Below are 21,957 nucleotides of genomic sequence, written 5' to 3' on the forward strand. Positions count from 1 at the left end.
ATTCATAACAGTAGCAACATTACAGTTATGAGGTAGCAACGAAAATAATTTTATGGTTGGGTCACAACATGAGGAACGGTATTTAAAGGACCAGAAAGTTGAGAACCACTGCTCTAAAAAGTGCCTCTAGTTTATCAATGCTGGTAAAATGTCTACAGTATAAACAATTGTCATCTCGACCATTTTAAAGTCTATAAGGCAGTGGTATTCACAAGGTTGTGTAACCCTCAGCACTATTTCCATAACCTTTTCATCACCTCAAACAGACACTCTGTACCCCTGACGCAATAACTCCCATCGCCTCTCCTCCCCAGCCTCTGGCAGCCGCGCACCTGCTTTCTCTCTTGGTGGATCTGCCTGTTCTGGATGTTTCACATTCGTGGAATCAGACAACAGGTGGCATTTTGTGTCTGGCTTCTTCCACTTCCCACAATGCCTTGAGGTTCATCCACGTGGCAGTGTCTATGGGCTCTCCATTCCCTGTGGCGGCCAAATGACATCCCATTGCAGGGGCATGTGTGTATCCACTCACCTGTTGGCGGACACCTGGGTTGTTTCCACGCTGTTATGAATAAGCAGGGACTCTGCAGACACACCCCACTCACTCACTGGCTCACCCAGAGCAACGTCCTGCCAACTCAATTCACGCTCCGTGCCCTGCATGGGTGGTCCCTTTTTCATCCCTTGTATCATATTTTTTTAACTATATTTTTATTGATTTCAGAGAGGAAGGGAGAGGGAGAGAGAGATAAGAAACATCAATGATGAGAGAGAATCATTGATCAGTTGCCTCCTGCAAGCCCCCTACTGGGGATCGAGCCCACAATCCAGGCATGTGCCCTTGACCCCAGAAGTCCAGGCTGCCCACTGGGCTGGTCCAATAGGAATCTGACCACAGGTCCTTAATAGGGTTGGCGAGGCATGAGCACCCTGCCTTCCCAGGAGCCCTTGGGAATTTGTCAGAGGAGGTGAGATCTCTCTTGCCTTATAAAAAGGGACCATGGGCTAGACAAGGTGGCAAACCATGACTTTAAAGCAAATGGGATTGAAACTTTCACCGAGAAGAATTCTGTATCAGTTATACAGGAAACGTTATATATTATATATTATAATATATTCCATAGGAACATGTGACTGAAATTCTAAGCATGTGGAATCTGTTCTATGTATTGTGTTGTTTTTTTAAAATAGATTTTTATTGATTTCAGAGAGGAAGGGAGAGGGAGAGAGAGAGAAACATCAATGATGAGAGAGAATCATTGATCAGCTACCTCCTGCACTGGGGATGGAGCCTGCAACCTGGGCATGTGCCCCGACTGGGAATCGAACTGTGACCTCCTGGTTCATAGGTTGACGCTCACCCACTGAGCCACCCTGGCCGGGCTGTTCCACGTATAGTTTATCATCTGTCTCTCTGTGAAATGCACCCCTGGGAAGGGCAGGGACCTGGTCTACGTTGTGCACAGTGTCTGCCACACAGTAGGCCCTCGATCAATGTTTGTGGGACAAATGATAGGAATATGGAGCAGCCAGACAACAGCCACCTGGGCCCTGGTGAGGGGAGCACCATGGCCCCTGACTGCCTCTCTAAGGCAGGTTCTTACCTGTGGGTCACACACCTAGAAGGCAACTAGGTGCATCTATTCTCACCGACTTCCCACAGGAATCTAGCATCTCCTTGACCTAGGAAGGTAAGCAACGGGCCCTGGAGGGTTTTCAGCAGTATACCTGATTCTGTCAACAATAGAAATCACAGATATTTTCATATCATGGTTCAGATTTCTCAAAATGCCACTCATGCTCATCACTACTTCTATAGTCGTCATAAGACCAGCTGCCACTGGATCTTACATAATGTGCTAATAGGGGCACATGTACAGATGTGCTTTTATCAACTATTTTGATTATTACATTATACTATAACTAGAGGCCCAGTGCACGAATTCGTGCATGGATGGGGTCTGGCCAGCCCGGTCCCTATTGGGGCCAATCAGGGCCAGGCCAGCCATGGGGAGGGGCTGTGGGTGGTGGGCCAGCTGACCCCGCCCCAGAATGGGGCTGGGGGAGGTTGGCCAGCCAGCTCCACCCCCAATTGGTGTGTGGGGTTCAATCGGGAGCGGAGCTGGCTGGGGGGAGGGGCCGTGGGCTGATCGGGGTGGTGGGGGCCCATCGACGGGGGGGCTGGCTGGGGGAAGGGGCTGCAGAAGGTTGGCCAGCTGGTCCCACCCCCTATTGGGGTGGGGGAGTGATCAGGGGTGGGGCGGCTGAGGGGAGGGGCCACGGGGGGTTGGCTGGCCAGCCCCACCCCCTGATCAGGCTGGTTTGCTGGCCACAGTGGGCATCATAGCAACTGGTTGCTGGTTTTATATATATATATAGACTAGAGGCTCAGTGCACAAAAATTTGTGCACTCAGCGGGGCGGGGAGGTCCCTCAGCCTGGCCTGTGCCCTCTCGCAGTCTGGGACCCCTCGAGGGATGACCACCTGCTGGCTTAGGCCCGCTCCCCGGAGGATCGGGCCTAAGCTGGCAGTCAGACACCCCTCTGGCAGTCCAGGAGCCCTCTGGGGATGTCCACTTGCCAGCAGAGAGCAGGCCTAAGCTGCAGTCGGACATCCTTAGTGCTGCTGAGGAGGTGGGAGAGGCTCCCGCCACCACTGCTGTGCTGGCAGCCATCAGCCTGGCTTGTGGCTGAGCAGAGCTCCCCCTGTGGGAGCGCACTGACCACCAGAGGGCATCTCCTGCATTGGGCATCTGCCCCCTGGTGGTCAGTGTGTGTCGTAGTGACCAGTCATTCCCAGTTGTTCTGCTGTTAGGGTCAATTTGCATATTACCCTTTTATTACATAGGATAGAGGCCTGGTGCATGGGTGGGGCCGGCTGGTTTGCCCTGAAGGGTGTCCCGCTGGGGTGCCTGGCCAGCCTGGGTGAGGGGCTGATGGCTGTTTGCAGGCTGGTCACGGCCCTGGGCAACCCAGGCTCCCAGACCCTCCTTGAGCGGAGGCCACGGTGGCTGGAAGCAGGTATCTGGGATTTATTTATCTTCTATAATTGAAACTTTGTAGCCTTGAGCAGAGTCCAGGGCAGGCGGGAAGCTTGGCTTCCTCCATTGCCTGGGGCAACCCAAGCCTCCTGCTCACTCCAGCTCCATGGCCACTGCCATCTTTGTGACGGAGTGAGGGAGTTGTGGTTAATTTGCATATTACTCTTTTATTAGATAGGATTATGCCACTTTGTAAATTTGCCTTTATCCTTTGGGTCACAGGCATGGCTAGATGGCAGAGGGGCCCGTGGTATAACCAAGGTGAAGAGCCTGCTCTCAGGGCTTGCCTCACTTTCACCTCTATGGCCATCCCAGGGGCACACGCTGTCCTGGTCTCAGGGTCACACCCGGACCCAGGTCACACACAGTGAGTGTGCAGTGCCCACCATTCACCACCAGGAGGCGCTGCTCCTACCAGATCAGAGGAAGCCCAGGGGCAGGTTCTGGCCTTCTCCTCCCATCTGTGTCCTAACCAGGGTTGGCATCAGAACTTCCCGGGAGCTTTTCCCCTTTCTCCATCTCTGTCTTCTTAAACTTTTTGTACTGAAAAAGCACATGAACCCATCAGGCAGCTTCAATAACTATGGCACACGACTCATCTTGTGTTACCACGCCCTGCCTGGGGGACTCTATAAGAACACAGATGCCTGGCACCACCCCCGAGGGGGGGATTGAGTGTCAAGGCTTATTATGAACCTGGCACGGACTCCTGGACACCCCAGGTGACCGAGTACAGGTCTCTAGACATTACTACTCCCAGCTCTCAAGACCTTGACCCTGCCTACCCCTGCCGACCTGAAGGTCTTTTCCCATCTCTGACCCCAATCTTCTGTTCATACTCATTTCCTCTCACCCTGGCTCCGCAGGACTTGGGGAGCAGCTGGCTCCTGTCCTCGGTACAGTCACTCTTCCTGTGTCGCTCTGAAAGCCGGTATGAAGTAACCCGTGCCTCACGCCCTTGAGCAACCACCCACAGCCACATTCTGCTGGCGGCCAGTTTCACGGTGCCTCTTCCTGTGGACCGAGAACAAACCTGGAGTCGACGATTTCCCGGCTTTTCAGACTGGGGAGATAAGCTATTAACCCTCGATTTTGAAGTGTCCAGAAAAGTCCCTGTGAATGGCTGAATTGTGTCCATGCCACGCCCCCCTCCCCAGTCATATGTTGAAGCAGTAACACCACAGTTACTCAAAATGTGACTGTATTTTGAAATAGGGTCTTTAAGGAGATCATAAAGATGAGGTCACTGGGGTGGGCCTCTGGACTGCATCTGGTAGGGTGAGGGGTTCCCCCAAGGTCCAGGCAGGTGCTCCGAGGAGCAAAACCTCCTGGTGCCCACTAGTCCTCAGGCATCCTGGAAGCACCCTCACTGCAAGGCAAGGACCAGGTGCTGACTCGGTATTTTCATTTTGACTGGATTCCCCACCCAATTTAGCCACTGGTCCTGGGGACAGCCCAGGAGAGTGGCAAAGGTCATTTCCTTAATGCCCCCCGGCCACTTAAATGTATAACAGCTATAGTTTACAGATTATTTTGTATGTTTGCAAGCACAAGCTTAGAAAACAGAAAAGAATTTGAGTTTAAATATTCCAGGAAATCACAATCTACCTCAGTTTCTGGCCTGGAAAATGGGATTCTATCACAGTGAACTCTCCCTAACGTCGGAGGAAAGGATTCAGGGCTCCTATTGGGTTTTAAGAGCTCTTCAGGGTTCCTTCTGGCCACACAGCCAAACAAAGGAGCAAAATTATATATATACTAGAGGCCCGGTGCACGGATTCATGCACCGGTGGGGTCCCTTGGCCTGGCCTGTGGGGATCAGGCTGAAACTGGTTCTCTGACATCCCCCGAGGGGTCCCGGATTACAAGAGGGTGGTTCTCGGGTGACGCACCCTAGAATCGGGCTTCTTCCTCTCTGGTTCCGGGTGTGTCATCCAAGAACCGCAGCTGCCAAGTCACCACAGCTTGGTAGCTCCTGCATTGAGCATCTGCCTCCTGGTGGTCAGTGTGTGTCATAGCTACCGGTTGGGCGGTCAAAGGGTCACTTAGGCTTTTATATATATAGACACTGTGAACCCTCAGGGGAAAAAAGGACACCTACTAAGGGCTCCTTGTGGCTACATGGGTTCAGAAAAAAAAAAAAAAAAAAAAACCACAACAAAAGAAAAACAGCCTAGCAGCCATTTTTGCACAAGGGCTTCCTAGGCAAACTGCACTTCACGGGGAACTGGGGAACGCTCCACTACCCAACCTGCACTGTTTCTGCCATCTGAGCCAGTGCTTATAAAGGAGTCCCTGGAGTCCTATTTCAACCAATAGGACCGAGGCTTTCTCCACCCAATCAGAGCTGTGCAGCTCTGACAATCAGAGCAGCTCTACTCTGGCCAATCAGAAACCAGCGGTCGGGACTTCTGTTTATATAAGCCAGCTCCCCTGTAGGTCCCAGAGTGCATTTCCCCCATGTCTCATTGCCAGCACCAGAGGCCAAGGGCAGAGCAGACCATTGGGGGGCTGCCTAGCTGAAGGGGGGTGGTCCTGGGCAGCGGCGCTGTAGCACGGTGGAGTGTTCCGCAGCAGTGTCTTCACAGCCTCGCTGTGCTCCTTCCAGCTGATTGCACTCAGTCAGTTTCCCTTCCTTACCGCACCCACACTGGGTATTTCTGTGGGCATCTGAATTTGACAATACATACACACATAGACACACACAGACTTCTGTTTTTCTAACCTTTTTATTTTGGAATAATTTTAGATTTACAGAAAAGTTGTAAAGGACAGTACAGACTCCCCCAGTTTCTTTTCATGGTAACATTGGACACGGCCATGGCACATTTGTGAATACTAAGAAATTAGCACTGACATGTATGTTACCTTTAACTAAAGACCTCTTTTGGATTCTACCTTTTTCCTCGACTCATGTCCTTTTTCTGTTCCAGGATACCACGCAGCATCTAATCAAATAGAAATAGATGTGCTCTAACTTTTTACTTTGAAATAATAGATTTACAGGAAATTAAAAAAAAAGAAGAAGAGAGAGATCCCATGTATCCTTCACCCAGTTTCCCCTGGTGGTTACATCTTGTGGAACTACAGAACAATAACGAAACCAGGAAATTGATAGGATAATCCACAGAGCTTGTTAAATATCTATCTATCTATCTATCTATCTGCACATATCTATTTAATCAAATACTTTAAAAGCCCACTTTGCCTCACAATCCAGATCAAATACTTTTCCTCAGAACATAAAATGTGCCTCTAACTCAAGTCGCTCTATGAAATTCTTGACCCCTCTGTCCAGCCCCTCAGCCGTCGACCACAGTCGGCCCTGCAGCCCTGACAGCAGACGTGCACTCTGCCAGGCGTGTGGACGTCCTCAGTGTGCTGGACCCTGACCTTCCAAAGTCATGGCCCGTGTGTGGGGGCCGGGGGTGGAGGAGTGGCGGGGAGGGGATGAGGGGGAAGACCAGGGGCCCTCAAACTTTTTAAACAGGGGGCCAGTTCACTGTCCCTCAGACCGTTGAAGGGCCGGACTATAGTTTAAAAAAAAAACTATGAACAAATTCCTATGCACACTGCACATATCTTATTTTGAAGTAAAAAAACAAAATGGGAACAAATACAATATTTGTATTTGCATGTGGCCCGCGGGCCGTAGTTTGAGGACCCCTGGGGTAGACCCTCTTTGTCTCAATCCCTTTTCTGTCTAAACTCACTCCCATGCGGCCAAGACGGCTTTTCGTGCCTCCTGGACCTAGAAAGATAAAGAGCTAGATGGAGGCCCAAGCACATTTCTCCTGCCAGGCAGACACAGAGCACAAACCCTAAAGGCGGCGGCAGTAAATTAAATTACCACCAAGACACCCGCTTCATCAGAGCCCTGGACGGAAGCCCAGGCTGCTGCTCCCGGGCCCTTACTTACTTACTACCCAGGAGCGCCTGCAGGTGAGCGCCATCCGAGGACCGTTTTTCTTGTTGCTGTGGCACAAACAAAAGCACAGTGGGAGAGGAAAGGAGGCTGCTTGCAAACGGTTTACCTGAACTCAGAGAAGTAGGTTACTGAGGTCAGAACCCTTTTGTTTAAAAGTTCAGGACCCTGAATCAGTCGGTGGTTGAGAGAAGGCAGACACGCTTTACTTTTGCCTGGAGCTGGGAAAATGCGAAGACTTTGGCTCAGGAACGATCCCAAAGGCCGCCTTGGTCAGAGCTCCTGCGAGGGATCCGGGATCCGAGCGTCTGTCACTGCAGCCGGCATTCCAGGCATTCCACGGCCCCACTTCAGCCCACACCCGCCGGCTCCGCTCTGCTCCAAGGCTGGGGAGCCCAGAGGAATCTGTGGCCAAGTGGGCTTAGGCGTGGCCAGTCCAATGTGTGAGGCAGGCCCTCTGAGCGTTGAGGAGAAATAGAATAATCCCCACAGGAGGGCCTGTCATCGGAGTGTGTCAAGGACAAGGTTAGACTCTGAATCCCAGAAAACCTCTCGCAGGGGCCTTCCGACTTTCACACGGTGTCAGAATAGAAACAGGCTCCTCCCCATCAGCAAGAGGAGGCCGTGAGACAGACCAGACAGAGCAGAAGGTGGGGTCCATCAGGTGGGCAGGGGCTGGGAGGGAAGCAGCAGGGGGCGTGTGGAAGCTGGGGTCCCGGCAGGTGCTGCCTTGGCCGGTGTCAAAGGCACAGGCGGTCCATCATCTCACAGACCCCGGAGGTTTGATTCAGTCAACGGGTCGGAGGAGAAGCCACGGACACCCAGCCTCACCTCCCAGACCTGGGCGAATTTCTGTAAGCGCTGGATTGGAGACCGTGGGAAATATCAGAGGACGGAGACCGGGAGGACTCCGGGCTCAGGGCCGCAGAGCTCAAGGACACCAGCGGGAGAAAGGCAGGGGCTGAGGCGGGTTGGGGAGCTGTTGAGGCACAGGGCCCGCTGGCGGGCTGCCCCTGGCTCACTGGAGGCCCTGGGTGTGCCCGGTGCTCCAAGACCTGGAGAGGCCTCCATGCCTTCATTCTCCATCCCCTGGCGGCTGGGTCCAGTGCCCATGGCCATGGCCTCAGCTCACTGGAGTGGGGGCTTGCCTCTGGCGGGACCCTGAGACTGAACTGTCCTCGGCTGGCCGAACACACCACCCCCTTCTCACCCCCGTCATCCTGGGCCTCCGAGGTGGATACATCGGCAGTGCCTACAGGCACATTCTCCACAAAGATTGCTTTCGGAATGTGTCTGGAGGGAGAGTGGGTGCGAATGGGTGCGTGTTCACGGTCAGGTCACTGCCAAGCAGGTCCACAGGGGAGTGCCACTGCCCTCGGCCCATCCCCAAGGACAAGAGCCAGTGGTCAAAGTGCAGAGTCTCGAGCCTGACTGCTTGGGTTCAAATCCTGGCCTCCTTCCTACCAACGGCATCCTTAGCTCCTGTTGCCCATTGCGCGGTTTTCTCCTGTGTAAGATGGAACAACAGACTCTTGCTCACGAGGCAATGCGTTTAGAATGCGGAGAACAGGGTTCCCTACATACTAATTGCTCCATAAACGCTGGCTACTGTTATCCCTGTACCAACCTCCCCCAGCCAGGAGCCCTCCCCCAGCCAGGGCACCTCCCCCAGCACGCTGCCTTCTTCCTTCAGCACCCTGAGCCTGCTGCTCCAGGGCCCCCAGAGCTGGTCCCCCAGCGCCCCTCACCAACCGACATGGCGAGCCACATTTCCAACATCCCGGTGCCTCTCGCTGGCTCGGCCGCCTCGCACTGGTCTCTCCTCTCGAGCCCAACAAGGTGCAGCATTTCTAGGGCAGTATACTTGCTGATTGCTTCCTTCATTATGACTCACAACAACCAGCTAAGACACTGCCAAAGAAACACTCACAGCTGGCCCTGCGGCGCGGGGGGCAGCCTGTCCTGCCTCCCCCAGGCCCTGTGGAGAAGAAGGGAATCTGGGGGGGAAAGAGAGGATGGGGGAGAAAGCGGAGACCCGCGACGGACCCCAACAGGGCTGGCCCAGCACTAGCCGACAAGGAGAAATGCAACCAGCACTTCCCTGGAAGAGAAAAGGGGAGAAAATGTCCACGTGTCTACATGAAAAGTCAGCAGCAGAATAAAGCACCCCGCCCTCCCCCACAATGCAGAGCACCATGAACACCGTTCAGAGAGTGTATCAGTCAGAGTTCTGCTGGAGAAACAGCCGGAAGGCGGCGGAGATGAAAAGATTCATTTCAAGGAAATGGCTTACGTGACCCGGGGCTGGAGGGCAGCCGGGCAGGCGGGCGCCTCTCAGGCAGCCACAGAGTCAGTCCACTGGCGGAGTCTCTTCTTCCCCAGAGAAACCCCAGCTCTGCTCCTAAAGGCCTTCACCTGACCAGGCGAGGCCCACCCACAAAACACTCCGAGTCAGACTTTCCGAGGAAGTCACAACCCGGGGTCAGAGTGAAGGTTGGGTTTACACGAACGCTCCTTCTGACCGAGGGGCCCCTGGTCCATCCCTGACGGGGAAGCGCCTGCTGCAGTAACACAGGAGCTCAGGGCCCGAGCTCAGGGCGCGGCCTGACTTTGCCTTCACTTCTCACAGGGCCCTTGAGCCCCAGGCCCCACACGTCTTGCTGTGGGGCCGGCGCTGCTGGTCTAGGGAACTAGGGGGAAGGCAAGGAAACCAGAAGTCACCTCTACCAGGGGAGTTTTCAGTTCCTGGCGCTTACGTTTTACGAGCTAGCCCGGCCGGCGTGGCTGAGTGGTTGAGCGTTGACCTATGAACCAGAAGGTCACGGTTCGATTCCCGGTCAGGGCACATGCTCAGGTTGTGGGCTCGAACCCCAATGGGGAGCCTGCAGGAGGCAGCCTGTGGATGAATCTCTTTCATCATTGATTTTTCTATCTCTCCCTTCCTCTCTGAAATCAATTAAAAAAAATATTTTTAAAAAAAGAATTGAGTATAACATACATGTGTTTTAGGAGCAAGAGTGACTGCATTATCCCAAATCAGTTAGAAATCGGAGTGGGTTTACATTTTCTGATGCAGCAGATACTGTTGATCGCCTGTCCCAAATCCACGCCCTCTTCTCACAGGCCGTGGCTGGGTTCAGGTAAGGCTTCCCGGCTCCCTAGTCAGGTGTCTCATGAATCCCACCACGACGATCCTGTCTCTTGCCACCTATGGGTTGGGCTGGGCACGAGGCCTAGTTCTGGCCAATGAGATGTGTGGGAAGCCAGCAGGGGATTGGGAGGTTTCCTCACTCAGGAGAGACCCCAGGGGGGGAGCTGGCCGGGCTGAAGCCAGTACTCGGAGGGTGCAGCGCAGATGTGAGACACCCCAACCCCACATGGCCGAGCCCCTGGAGGTGCCCACCACGGAGCTGCCTGGCCTCTGGGCTTGTGTTTTATAAATCAGTGTTTGTTTTTGTTAATCCTCACCTAAGGATATTTTTTTCCATTGAATATTTTTTTTTAGAGAGAGAATGGAACGGAGTGGGAGAGATAGACAGAGAGAAACATCAATGCGAGAGACACATGGACTGGTTGCCTCCCGCACATGCCCCGGCCTGGGCCAGGGATCGAGCCTGCAACCGAGGTACAATGCCCTAGACCGGAATCGAACCCAGATCCTTCAGTCTGCAGGCCGGCGCTCTAACCACTGAGCCACCAGCTAAGGCATGTGTTATACATTTTTTAATGTTTTAATTATTTAAATTATTTTGAATGGAGTTTTCTTCTACTCATAGAGGAAGGAACCCTAACTGATATATCCATCATCTAGGCAATTTGGGCACAGAAAACCACTTAACGAAAAACAACTGTCATAAAATTTTACAGTCTCCGGGCCCGCCCCCTGCAAAGTGCAATGTGCGGGAGGAATTCCAGGCCGGCTGCACTTCCTGGGCAGGCTTCTTCCCCAGGAGATCGGGGCGACTACCGGCCATGGAGGCAGATAGGAGAGCCGCTGGGCAGAGGAAGGACGTCAAAGAGGACCCTCCCTGTTTCGGTCGGGGGTCCTGGGTCTATTCCTCAGGCCCGAGCTCCCTCCCTTCCTGTGCACCCCACCCCCCACCCCCAAGATCCCCGGGAGACAGGGGACGGGGAAGGGGCGTTCACCGGCTGGACAGGAGGAGTGAAACGCTAGAGCCCGGCCTTTGCAAGCGGAGTCTCCTCACCAGGAGAGGCGATTTCAGAGCCTCGGTGCCACGTAGAACCCAGCCCCCGGGCTGTCACGTCGAGTTGAGTGTCGGAAGAAGCCCAGAATCCCGTTTCTCTGGTAGGGACTGAGGGTGCCCCGGACAAAGCCGAGCCCCCACCCCACCCCCTTCCACACTGAACAGGTGAACGGCCCCAACCAGCAGCATTACCAGTACTCTCACCCCTTCCGGACTGGCCTTCCCCGCCGGCCACTGAAAATGTACAGCTCGGTAAAATGCTTGCTTTTCAGAACCAAGGACCAGGCAATGGTGTTTTGCGCTTTTCTAACATCAAGGCCAAATTTCCTATGCAAAACCCCAGTAAATCCCGGCCAAACAAACTCATGATTTCCCCCCCGAATTCCAAAGGCCTTTCCCTCAGGTTGACAGTGAGCTAAGCCAGCAGAAAAGATGAGAAGGTGTTTTACCTGCTTTGTGGGCTGCGGGAGGGCAGGGACGGGACCTTCAGCTGCGGCCCCGTGGCCGTGGCCGGCTCCACCTGTCCGACTCGTCGGGCTTGCTGCCGCCTCCGGGACTGGCGTGGCTGCCAGGGCAGGGCTGGGGCCGGCGCCGGGCCCCTCACAGGTGTGCGTTCACCAGCGGAGGTCCCTGGCCGGCACGGCACAGCACGTGGGTTCCCCTCTCCTCTCCGCTCCCATCCTGTGACCTGCCCCCAGCCAATCAGGCGCTGGGACATCTCTCCTGAGTCATCTGGACTCTAAACTTAAAGCTGAAGAGAAAGAACAAACGGGAAGAGGGAGAGGGTGGGGAGGAGAGGAAAAACCAGGCCCCACACCGCCAGCAGTCCCTCGGTGAGGGTGACAGTCAGGTGGGGCTGGGCGGGCCCAGGGGCCCAGGCGAGGCCGCCAGGGTGACCATCAGGGTCAAATTCCAGGGCTGCCCTTCCCCTCGGGGCGGCTATTTTGGGAAAGTGCTTTTCTGCAGCCGTCAACAGACCCGCTATTGCGGACCTGGAATCCGGAAGGCGCGGAGCTCTGCCAGGCCGGCGGGCGCAGGTGAAGGCAGGAGAGCAGGGGGAGAGCAGAGGGAATCCGGGCGCCCCGAACGCTGCTCTGAGCACACGCAGGCACGCGTCCCCCTGCCCCCAGCCCTGAGCACCTGGGGTGCTTCTGGTTTGTGGGAGGAGGCCTGGCTTGGTGTGTTAACCAGGGTCCTGACGAGCCATTCTGGGGGGCTGGTGGCATCGGGGTGGCAGCATCACCGCCTTGGGGCCTGCCATCCGAACTGAGGGTCCTTGGCAGCCGACGTGGCTTCCCTTCCCTTTCCCTCTCCGGCCCCCGATGCCCATCGAGCACCGGATTGGGAGCGCCCAGCTGTCTGAGGGCAAGGTCACAGACGTGGTTGCGGTGGGACCCGCCATCCCAGTCACTGCTCAATCTCAGCCATGGGCTCCAGCGGCAGCCAATGAAACGGAGCCCCTGGGAGCCCCCGCAGAACAGACATGACACTGCAGGGAGCTTGGGCACCCGGGGCTCGTCTGTAACTCGGGTTGCCGAGTGCAGGGTAGATGCTAAGGTCTGCGCCCCCTCCCAGGAAACCAGGGCCCATTTCCCTGCGGGGACAGGGAGGCAGAGAAAGGAGCCAGGGGAGCCAGTGGTGGAATTCGGACACCCCACCTCCTTCCTGGGGGTCCAGCCCCGCCCACCTGTGCTGGAAGGAGAACCTGGCGTCGACCTGGGGGCGGTGTCCCTTCTCACAGCCACACTGTGCTCCATGAGGCCCCTCAAAGCCAGTGGCTCTCTGTGTGACCCCAGTGGGGCCAGCAAACAGGCCAGGTCTTGCTCAAGGAACCCGATGGATAGCAGCGGGGGTGTGACCCCCATGGGCCCATCCTGTCCTCCTCCTCCTGGCTCTCAAGCAGCCGGCCCACTGCCTTCCTGTCCCCCAATACTGGGTCACAGGCCCTAAGAAGCCCTCCCAGCACGGCCAGCTTTAGGCCGCCTGGCCCTCCGATCCCCAACTAGTCTTGGGCTGAGACCGAAAGTGACGGGAGAGAAACGCGCAGCGACTTCAGAAAGCGGAACCGCGAAGGTGCTGGCAGGAAAGCCGTCAGCAGGAGCTCTGCCTGCCCGTCAGGACTTTAGGGAAGTCTCTACCCGGAGGAGCTGGGGAAGAAGCGGAGGTTTCAGCAAAGTCCTGTGATAAGTCATCCGGGATCCCCCAGAGTGGGGAGCTGCGTGTGGTTAGCGCTGGGTGAGTCAAGCAAACAAATGAGCCGATGAGCTCAGCCTCGCGGAGAAAGAACAAAGGAAGCCACGGTGCAGCGAGAGGCAGGCGATGATGCAGAGCGGAGGCCCAGAAAAAGCCCCTCTGCCCCGCACCCTGAGCCAGTGGTTCTCAGCGGGGTGGGGGCGGGGGAGGGAGGGGGATTTTGTCTCCCATTTGGCAGTGTCCCCACGAAGGAAGGCGCCACTGGTATCCCAGTGGGTAGAGGCCAGGGAGGCTGCTAACCACCTCACAGGCACCAGACAGCCCCCACCAACAACAACTACTCCACCCCAAATGCCAACAGCCCTCCATTGAGAAAAATGGCTGTAATACAAGGAAAAGGTATTTTTTTAAAGTCCTAGGCAAATGGTCACCTTTAGTCACTGGACTTGTCCCTCAGCCCAGAGGGCCACTGTTGGGGACACGTCCAACCTGCGGTGCGGCCGGGTGAGAATGGGGTCAGTACCCTGGGAGGGGCCTCCGGGACGGACCCCCGCTGGGTGAGCCGCTGGCCAGGGGTTCCCGTCCGCAGAACTCACCCTCAGACACGCTCACAGTGAAGCGATGGAGAGAGAGGATGACAGTTCTCACCTTCCCTGGGGCAGGTGCCTCCTGGGCAGGGACCGTCACATGTTTGTCTCGCCCGGATGGATAAAGGCCTCGCCCGCCCAGGAGAGCAGTCAGTCTGCGTTCCTGACCTGCCAGCCAGGGCGCCCGCAGAGGCGCCACGCCCCCGAGTGAGTCCAGCCCAGCGTCACCCCAACCTCCAGAGACAAAGTGCGCACGGGGGGCAACTGAGTGACAGGATCCGAAGAGCCGGAGGCTCCGGAACTAAAGGGAGCCCCTCGCAATCCGGGCATTTGCCAGTCGCCCTGAGGCCCAGCAGAGTCCACAGAAACAGCCCGATAGCTGGGTGGCCGCGCCCAGGGCAGACGCAGGCCCAGGGCTCACAGTGGCCGCCGTAGAGAGCTGGGAGTTGGGGGGAGATGCAGACCAGAAATGGGCCCAACCCATTATCTTCACCCACCTCTGGACCATTTGGCTTTTTATGAGTATTACTACTAACTTTATAATCTTAAAAAAAAAGAAAAATGAGGGCAAATACCTCATATCCATACCTACTTTCCTGGGAACACACTTTCCCTGCTCAGAAAACTTTCCACTGAGTCAGTCTCCCACGGCTGCTGATCAGGGTCACCGGACCCCCGACAACTGCCCTGATCAGGGTCACCAGACCCTGACAACTGCCCCGATCAGGGTCACCGGACCCCCGACAACTGCCCCAAGTGAGACTCAGGGAGGCAGAGGGAAAGGTAGAGGCAGGCGAGAGCAGCCCCTCCAGCTAATCCGAGGAAACGAGAAAAACCAGCTCCTGTGCCAGGCCGGGCACCCACGGGGAGGAGCCGCGGGCTGACATCCCACGCCTCCTGCCAACACCCCAGCAGGTGGCCGTGACCACGGAAGGCCCCTCGGACCACAGCGAGGTTCTAGAGCAGTGGTTCTCAACCTGTGGGTCGCGACCCCTTTGGGGGTCGAACGACCCTTTCACAGGGGTCACCTAAGACCATCGGAAAACACGTATATAATTACATATTGTTTTTGTGATTAATCACTATGCTTTCATTATGTTCAATTTGTAATAATGAAATTGGGGGTCACCACAACATGAGGAACTGTATTAAAGGGTGGCGGCATTAGGAAGGTTGAGAACCACTGTTCTAGAGCACCACTAGCCCCTGAGGGTCACCCTGAGGAAGAGCGTCATGGGGGCTAACATGCACCGCCCCGACCCCAGCCCCTGTAAGCTTTGCACCCGCTTGCCCCCTGGAGCTGCCATGCCAGCCCCGCTCCCTGCCCTTGGAACTGCCACCTGGTGCTCCAGGCCTGAGACTCAGCATTGTCACGGCTGCCACCTGTGACCTCTGACCTTCCTCCAACACAGGAAGGTGTCCCCCAGACCTCCCACCTCCCACCTCCCCAGGCGCCCCTGATCAGGGTCAGAGGAACCCAGACCCCCAGAGGAACCCAGACACCCAGAGGCGGCCGGAGCTGGGGGACAGGGCCTGCCCTGGGCAGGAGCGCCCCCTCTCACGGCTCTAACATCCTCATCTACTTCCCACCAACGTCAATGGCAACACCGCCGTGCAACGTTTGGCCATAACAACGTCACATTTGAACGATCCGGTGCACACTGCAAACCGCCGTAAAGAAAAGTGGATCAGTTGGCAAAATAAATAACTAAAGCTTGTGTGTGTGTCTTCAGCATGCGAATCACACACACAGAACCTACTACTGCCGCACCCTGTGCAGGTGCTGAGGCAAACAGAAGCCACATGCCCGGCGGGCTGGTCAGAGAAGCCACTTCGATGCCACAGAGGTGGCTGCCCCGCTGGGCCCTGGCCTGGGGCTCTGAGCAGGCTGCCATCTCGGAGGACCCACGGAGAGCTGGACACAGGAGGGAAGAGGGGAAAGGGATACAGAAGTCCAGCAAATGAATGGGAGAGCCTGCCGGAAGCCGGTCCTCTCTTGCTGCTTGACACAGTCGCTGCAGGGAAGAAACATCTGCACAGCTTATGTTTCAAGGGACCTGGCATACTGTTCTTAATATGGTTTGCTCCTCCTCTTAGCGCTATGTGTTTTAAACAGGACCACCTCCCCGAGAAAGGCTGTTTCCCCAGGTTAGGGATTAACAGGACTAAGGAAGAGAAAAAAATCAGTAAATCCCCCTAGTGTTACAGAAATACCATGTACTACTTATGAAGAACTTGGACTAAGACTGTTGGCAATAAATTTGGGACTTGTTGGGCCCACATCCCCAGGCGTCTGCCCACCAGGGAAAGCACCAAAGCCTATACCCCTGGAGACCCACCGACACAGGGCAGTCCCAGGGAAGGCAAGCAGCGAGGCTGGGAGGACATAACCTTTCCTGGGTAGGATAATCTCCTTCAGTCACTTCCTTGTAGCTTATCAGTAGAGCAGTGACCTTGGAATAGCCCTTGTAATGGAACACAGAGATTAACCTAGACAAGATTAAAATCAACAGAACTAGATAGAGACAGGATTTTCGGCAAAGGTCAGATAAGAAACAAGGAACTGTAAACCGTTACCCAAAACATACCATGATGTGATTATAGAGGCATGCTTATAGGATCAAATGGTATAAATATAGATGTAATAGGACAATAAAAAGAGAACTTGGCTATGATGATCACCTGAACGCTGACTCCGTGCCCTTCATTCTTCACCGACTCCATCCCCACCTTTGGGAACCCCAGGACCTGCTGGGGCTGGACCTGAAGGAGACGGGCAGGCGTGGCCGCGGAGGGAGATTTCCCTGCGATCACAGACCAGGGCCTCCTGCCGGCGGGATGTTAGATTCTCCTGCCGGTGCCGCCTGGGGCCGGTCTCTGTGCCTCCAGCACCCTCCCTTCCTGCCAGTTTCACCGGACAACCTTCCTGGTCCTTCAGGCCTCGGCCAGCTCGCCTCTCCTGGGGAAGCAGGGCACACCCCCCATGGGCTCCAGTGCCACCCGGGGCGCCCTCCAGAGGCTCAGGGAGCTTTCTGCTGGTAGTCTCGGCACCTCGCAGGGGGCACGGACACAGCAGATGCCAGTCAAGGTCTGATGACGGAGGGAGAAGGAGGACAGAGTCGGGCACCTCAGGCTCACGTCCTGTGATCGTCTTTTCAAGGGGACACACAGCCCAGGTGAGGAAGCGGGCGGGGAAGCGTTCTAAAAACTGCACACGTGCGCAATCATGCTTACGGCATAGACTGCCTTTGAGCGCACCCAATTCCCATGTTAACAGTCATCTGGACTTTTCCTAAGTTTAGTTGTACATTGGGTGCCGGAACCAGGAATGCCGCGTCCCAGAGTGCTAACACCGTAAGTCTGTCCGGGAAGGAACACTTAGCTGAGCGCCTGTGCTCAGAGCAGCCCTCAGACACCTGGAAACACCTGCCTGCGCCCCCTCCGGGGCAGGGCCACACCCCGCTTCCCTTCTGTGTCATGGCACCTGGACACTCGGGTGAGTGAATGAACGTGTGAGTAACGGGACAGCAGCAGCAGCAGCAGCAGCAACATGACGTGGCCCCACTGTGCGCAAGGCGTTGTTCTAGGCACCAATAAAAATCAGCCCCAGAGGACAGACACAGCAAACCCCTGGGACCTGTGGATGGGACCGCATTTGGAACAAGCATCTGCACAGATGTGATTAAGAATTTTGAGCCCGGCTGGTGTGGCTCAGTGGTTGAGCAACGACCTGAGAACCAGGAGGTCATGGTTGATTCCCAGTCAAGGCACATGCCCGGGTTGCACACTCAATCTCCAGTAGGGGGCGTGCAGGAGGCAGCGGATTGATGATTCTCACCATTGATGTTTCCATCTCTCTCTCCCTCTCCCTTCCTCCCTGAAATCAATAAAATATATATATATATTTTAAAATAATTTTGAAATGAAGTCCTTCTGGATCACCTGGGTGGACCCTAAATCCAATGACAAGCGTCCAAGTGTCCGTCCTTTTAAACTGAGGCACAAGGAGGTTAAAGGCAGGAGAGGGACAGAGACGCACAGAGGTGATGTGAAGATGGGGAGGGGTTGGAGGGTGCAGCCAGGAGCCCAGGGATGCCAGGTGGCCCCAGCGGCTGGAAGAAGCCAGGATGGGGCGGGGCTGCCCTGCCCGGAGGGGCGTGCCCAGCTTGATTCCCACGCCTGACCTCCAGGCCTGGGAGAGGAAATTTCTGTTGTTTCAAGTCGCCCACTTTGTGGTAATTTGTTACAGCAGCCACCGGAAACTAATACATTCCTGGAGACCTCCATGAACTCCTCAAACAATTGCACAGGAGGGGGAGGCAGGGGTTTGGGGGAGCAGGGGACGGAGGAGGTGAGTAAGCAGGAGGTGAGTAAGCACGAGGCCTCTGAGCAGCTCAACCCCAGTGAGCATTTCCTGCCCTTCCTGAGATGGTACTGGGACCCCCAATACTGTGTCCAGTCATCTTCTCATCGTTGATAGATCCTCCCTTCCCCCAACTGGTGGGCGGGGTATGACATAACCTGCAGCCCAGAAATACCTGAGTGACTAACCAGGTACCTTATGTAGACTATACATTGGACCACCAATCCACACCTGCCAAATACCCAGCCCTTGTCCTATATGGACAATGCAGTAAGCCACCAATCAGTGTGCGCCGAGTACACTAAGCCCCCCACCCCTTCCCATTCCACCCTTCAAAAGGCGTGCCCACCCCTGCACGTGCTGCTGCTCTCCCCTTTGCGAGACAGCCCGGCAGGTGTTTCTCCTCTAATAAAGCCTATAGTCCTGTTTTTAGGCCTCCGTCTGATCTTTCAGTTGTCTGCTCATCTATAATCCCCTTGAATAACACCCCACCGAGGCTTCACACTGAGCGGAAATCCACAGTCCAGTAAGTCAATGAGGGGACTAATAGTAAACAAAAGCAGCGGATCACAGCCATGCCTGCTCCAGACGATGCCCCTCGCTCACCGTGACATTGCGGGAGGCAGGCTTGCTCTTGAGACCTATGTATTAACTCGGTCCTCCCGCACGATGCTAACTGACAGTGATTTAGGAGCAGCAACTCAGAAAGGAGAAGGCTTGCTGAGATCAGAGTCACTGACAAAACTAAGGAGACGAGCAAGGGGCAGAGGAGAGAAGAAATGGAAATGCTATGAAACTCAAGACCACATTGACGACGGCACTGAAGGGCCTGTGCGCTGAGGCTGGGGCCTCCGGGCCACCGTCGCTCGCTCCACCACAGCCCCCGCCCGCCAGGTTCGGGGTGACACTGACTTGGCAGAAAAGGAAAACTGTCTATTCTGGTGGAAGCAAGCATACTGGTCCCTTTGTCTGCCCGCCTGGCTGTGACCTCCAGGGTGGTCCCCGCGCCCACAGGCCAAAGCAACCCATGGCGCCCCAGGCAGAGGTGCGCCCTCTCCTCTGTTACTCTGCCCGGGGTGCGGGGTGCGGGGTGCGGGGTGGGGGGGTGGCCACTGCTCTCAGCACCCAGCACGGTAGCGGGCGCAGCACACAGAGATGCCCACTGAGCGTGCCAGACACGTGGACACATTGCATGAGTGGGTAAAGGACTGAATAAAACAACGGGGGATGTTCGAGTTTGACTCACTGTCTGAACTCTTCACGGGCTCTCCCTTCTCTCTCTGCTCACTAGGCCTCCATCTTCTGTGGGTCCGATTTTCTCAAAAAATCCCTGGGACCTTTTACCCGAAGGAATGAGGGAGTAGCCCTGACAGTACCAACTCCCTGGAGGGCAGGTCCTCCCAATCCAGGGGGATGGGGAAAATGCCAGAAATGCTCACAAAAACTGTAAAAAAAAGAAAAAAAAAAAGAAAAGAAATGCTGCTGGTGTCCTTACTTTTTTTGTTCTGTTAATCCTCACCCGAGGATAATCCTCCTTTGATTGTAGATAGAGGGGAAGGGTGGGGGGGAGGACGGGACAGAGAGAAACATCGATGTGAGAGAGACACATCGATTGGTTGCCTCCCACATGCGCCCCCACCCGGGCCGGGGATGGAACCTGCACCCAGGTACGTGCCCTTGACCAGAAATCGAACCCGAAACCTTTTGGTATGCGGGCCAATGTTCTAACCACTGCGCCACCCACTTGGGCCTTACATTTTTTTGTGTTTTTTTTTTTTAGGTTGTAAACTGTTGACAGAACAAGACAATATGAAGACACAAGGTCCACAAACAGAATTAGAAACGGTGGTGACAGACCCTGCAGCGGCCCCGGGATGGTGCCCACGCCCTTATGCCAGCCCAACCCTCCAGTGTGGGCAGGACCTGCGACTCACTTCTCACCAACAGAAGGTGGGTCTGGTGGCTGGACGCCAGGCCCACAGGAACAGTTCTCAAAGGGCTTCAGGCCACTTCAGCTCCTGGGCGGGGCCTTGCTGTCCTCCACCGAGGTCGCAGCAGAGTGATGGTCATGCCGGTCGTGCCGCACGCGCTCGAGCCCTGGCTCTGCCTTCACGACACTTGTGCCTGGACGTCCCCCCAGGCTTCAGTCTCCTCATCTGTAAAATGGACACAACAGCAGCTTCCTCACGGCGTTGGTGCAGGGATTAGACAAGCAGCATCGGAGCAGGACACAGTGAGGCTCCATAAGTGTTTGCTATGCTTACCCGACCGGTTTACCCTCTGTTGTCCCCACTGGGCAGTCGGGGGCGGCAGCGATGGTCTGTCTGGCCCGAGGGTGCACAGAGCCTTGACCTGGAGGCAGACCACGGAGCACTGGGAATGCAACCCGTCTCCTGCGACCCTCCCGGCAATTCTGTGAGGCCGGAGGGGCAAACATAACCCATTCCAGGATGAGGAGACGGCTGAGAGATGTTCGATCCTTGCCCAGCACCCCGAGGAGATGAGGGTAAACGAGGGCCATCTCACTCCCAAACAACCGTCTTCCTACTTCTCCCCGCTCCCAAGGCAACTTCGACCAAGGTTAACTCGGCACGTGTTTCAGGCCGAGCGTGAGAGTGAGCCTCCGGGACAGTGACCAGGCGGACCTGGCACAAAGCACACAAACGAACAGAATGAGCGCTGTGCGCACGCCGTCGGAGCTGCGTTTCAGGGAGCATTCGGTGAAGGGGAGAGAACGAGGCAGGCAGGGAAGTGTCTGCTTTTAAAACAACATTCAGGGTGCAATGCTGTGGCTTATGACTGGCTCTAAGCGAATGGAAGTTTTGAAGTATCCTGGGGTTAAATGGCTTTTGAGGGGCTAGGACAGTCCTCGGTGGGTGCCAAAGTGGGGGGCTGGAGAGCTGTCGTCGTCCCCCTGCAGGCTCAGTCTGAAATGTTCCTCTGCCCCACCTCTTCCCTGTTAGAAGGCCAGCCCAGCTGCCTTATCCCTGCAGGCTCTCTCTACCTCCCACCCACAGCCCTCCCGGTTCTGGTTGGGCCCTGAGCAGGGAGGTGGCGGTCAGGGCAGGGAGCCGGCTGGGCGGGACCCAGGCCCCTGAGCAGCTGCTTCTCAGCAGCTTCACAAGAGCTGCTTCCCTGTCCCTTGGGGCTGCAGGCAGTGATGTGAATGTGCTTTGGGGTTTGGGCAGATAATTCTGAGAACCAGCACAGGCCTGTGGTGACCCTGGAGGAGGCATCGATCCGTGGTCGTTCACATGGTCCAGGATTTTATAAAACTTGCTTCCCCCGGCACTGGGGGTGGGTTTCAGAAGGAGAAGCGGCAATAGCGACAGCAGTCCCCTCCACTTCCAAGTCCTTCTCCAGTCATTCATTTTGTTGTGAGATGATGTGACTTCCTCAGAATATGTTTAATGTCAGGATTAGGAATCCATTCAGCTCGGATCAGCTAACACCCCTCCCCCAAGGGGACCTCCCTGCCCCCACCCAGCTCTTTCTCCTACTGAGTTAAGTGTTGAAACTCCACTCTCTCCCCAGGGAGCTAGGCACCCAGCCCTAGGCTGATCCGCCCAGAGGAAGGAGGGGCACCAGAGGGGAATCAGGCAGGTGAGGTGGGGAGGCTGGGAGGAGTGGGCAGCCCCTGAGAC

Source organism: Myotis yumanensis, unplaced genomic scaffold, assembly GCF_028538775.1.
Source record: "Myotis yumanensis isolate MYYU_CA2020_CCGP unplaced genomic scaffold, mMyoYum1.0.hap1 SCAF_2, whole genome shotgun sequence".
Classification (NCBI taxonomy): Eukaryota; Metazoa; Chordata; class Mammalia; order Chiroptera; family Vespertilionidae; genus Myotis; species Myotis yumanensis.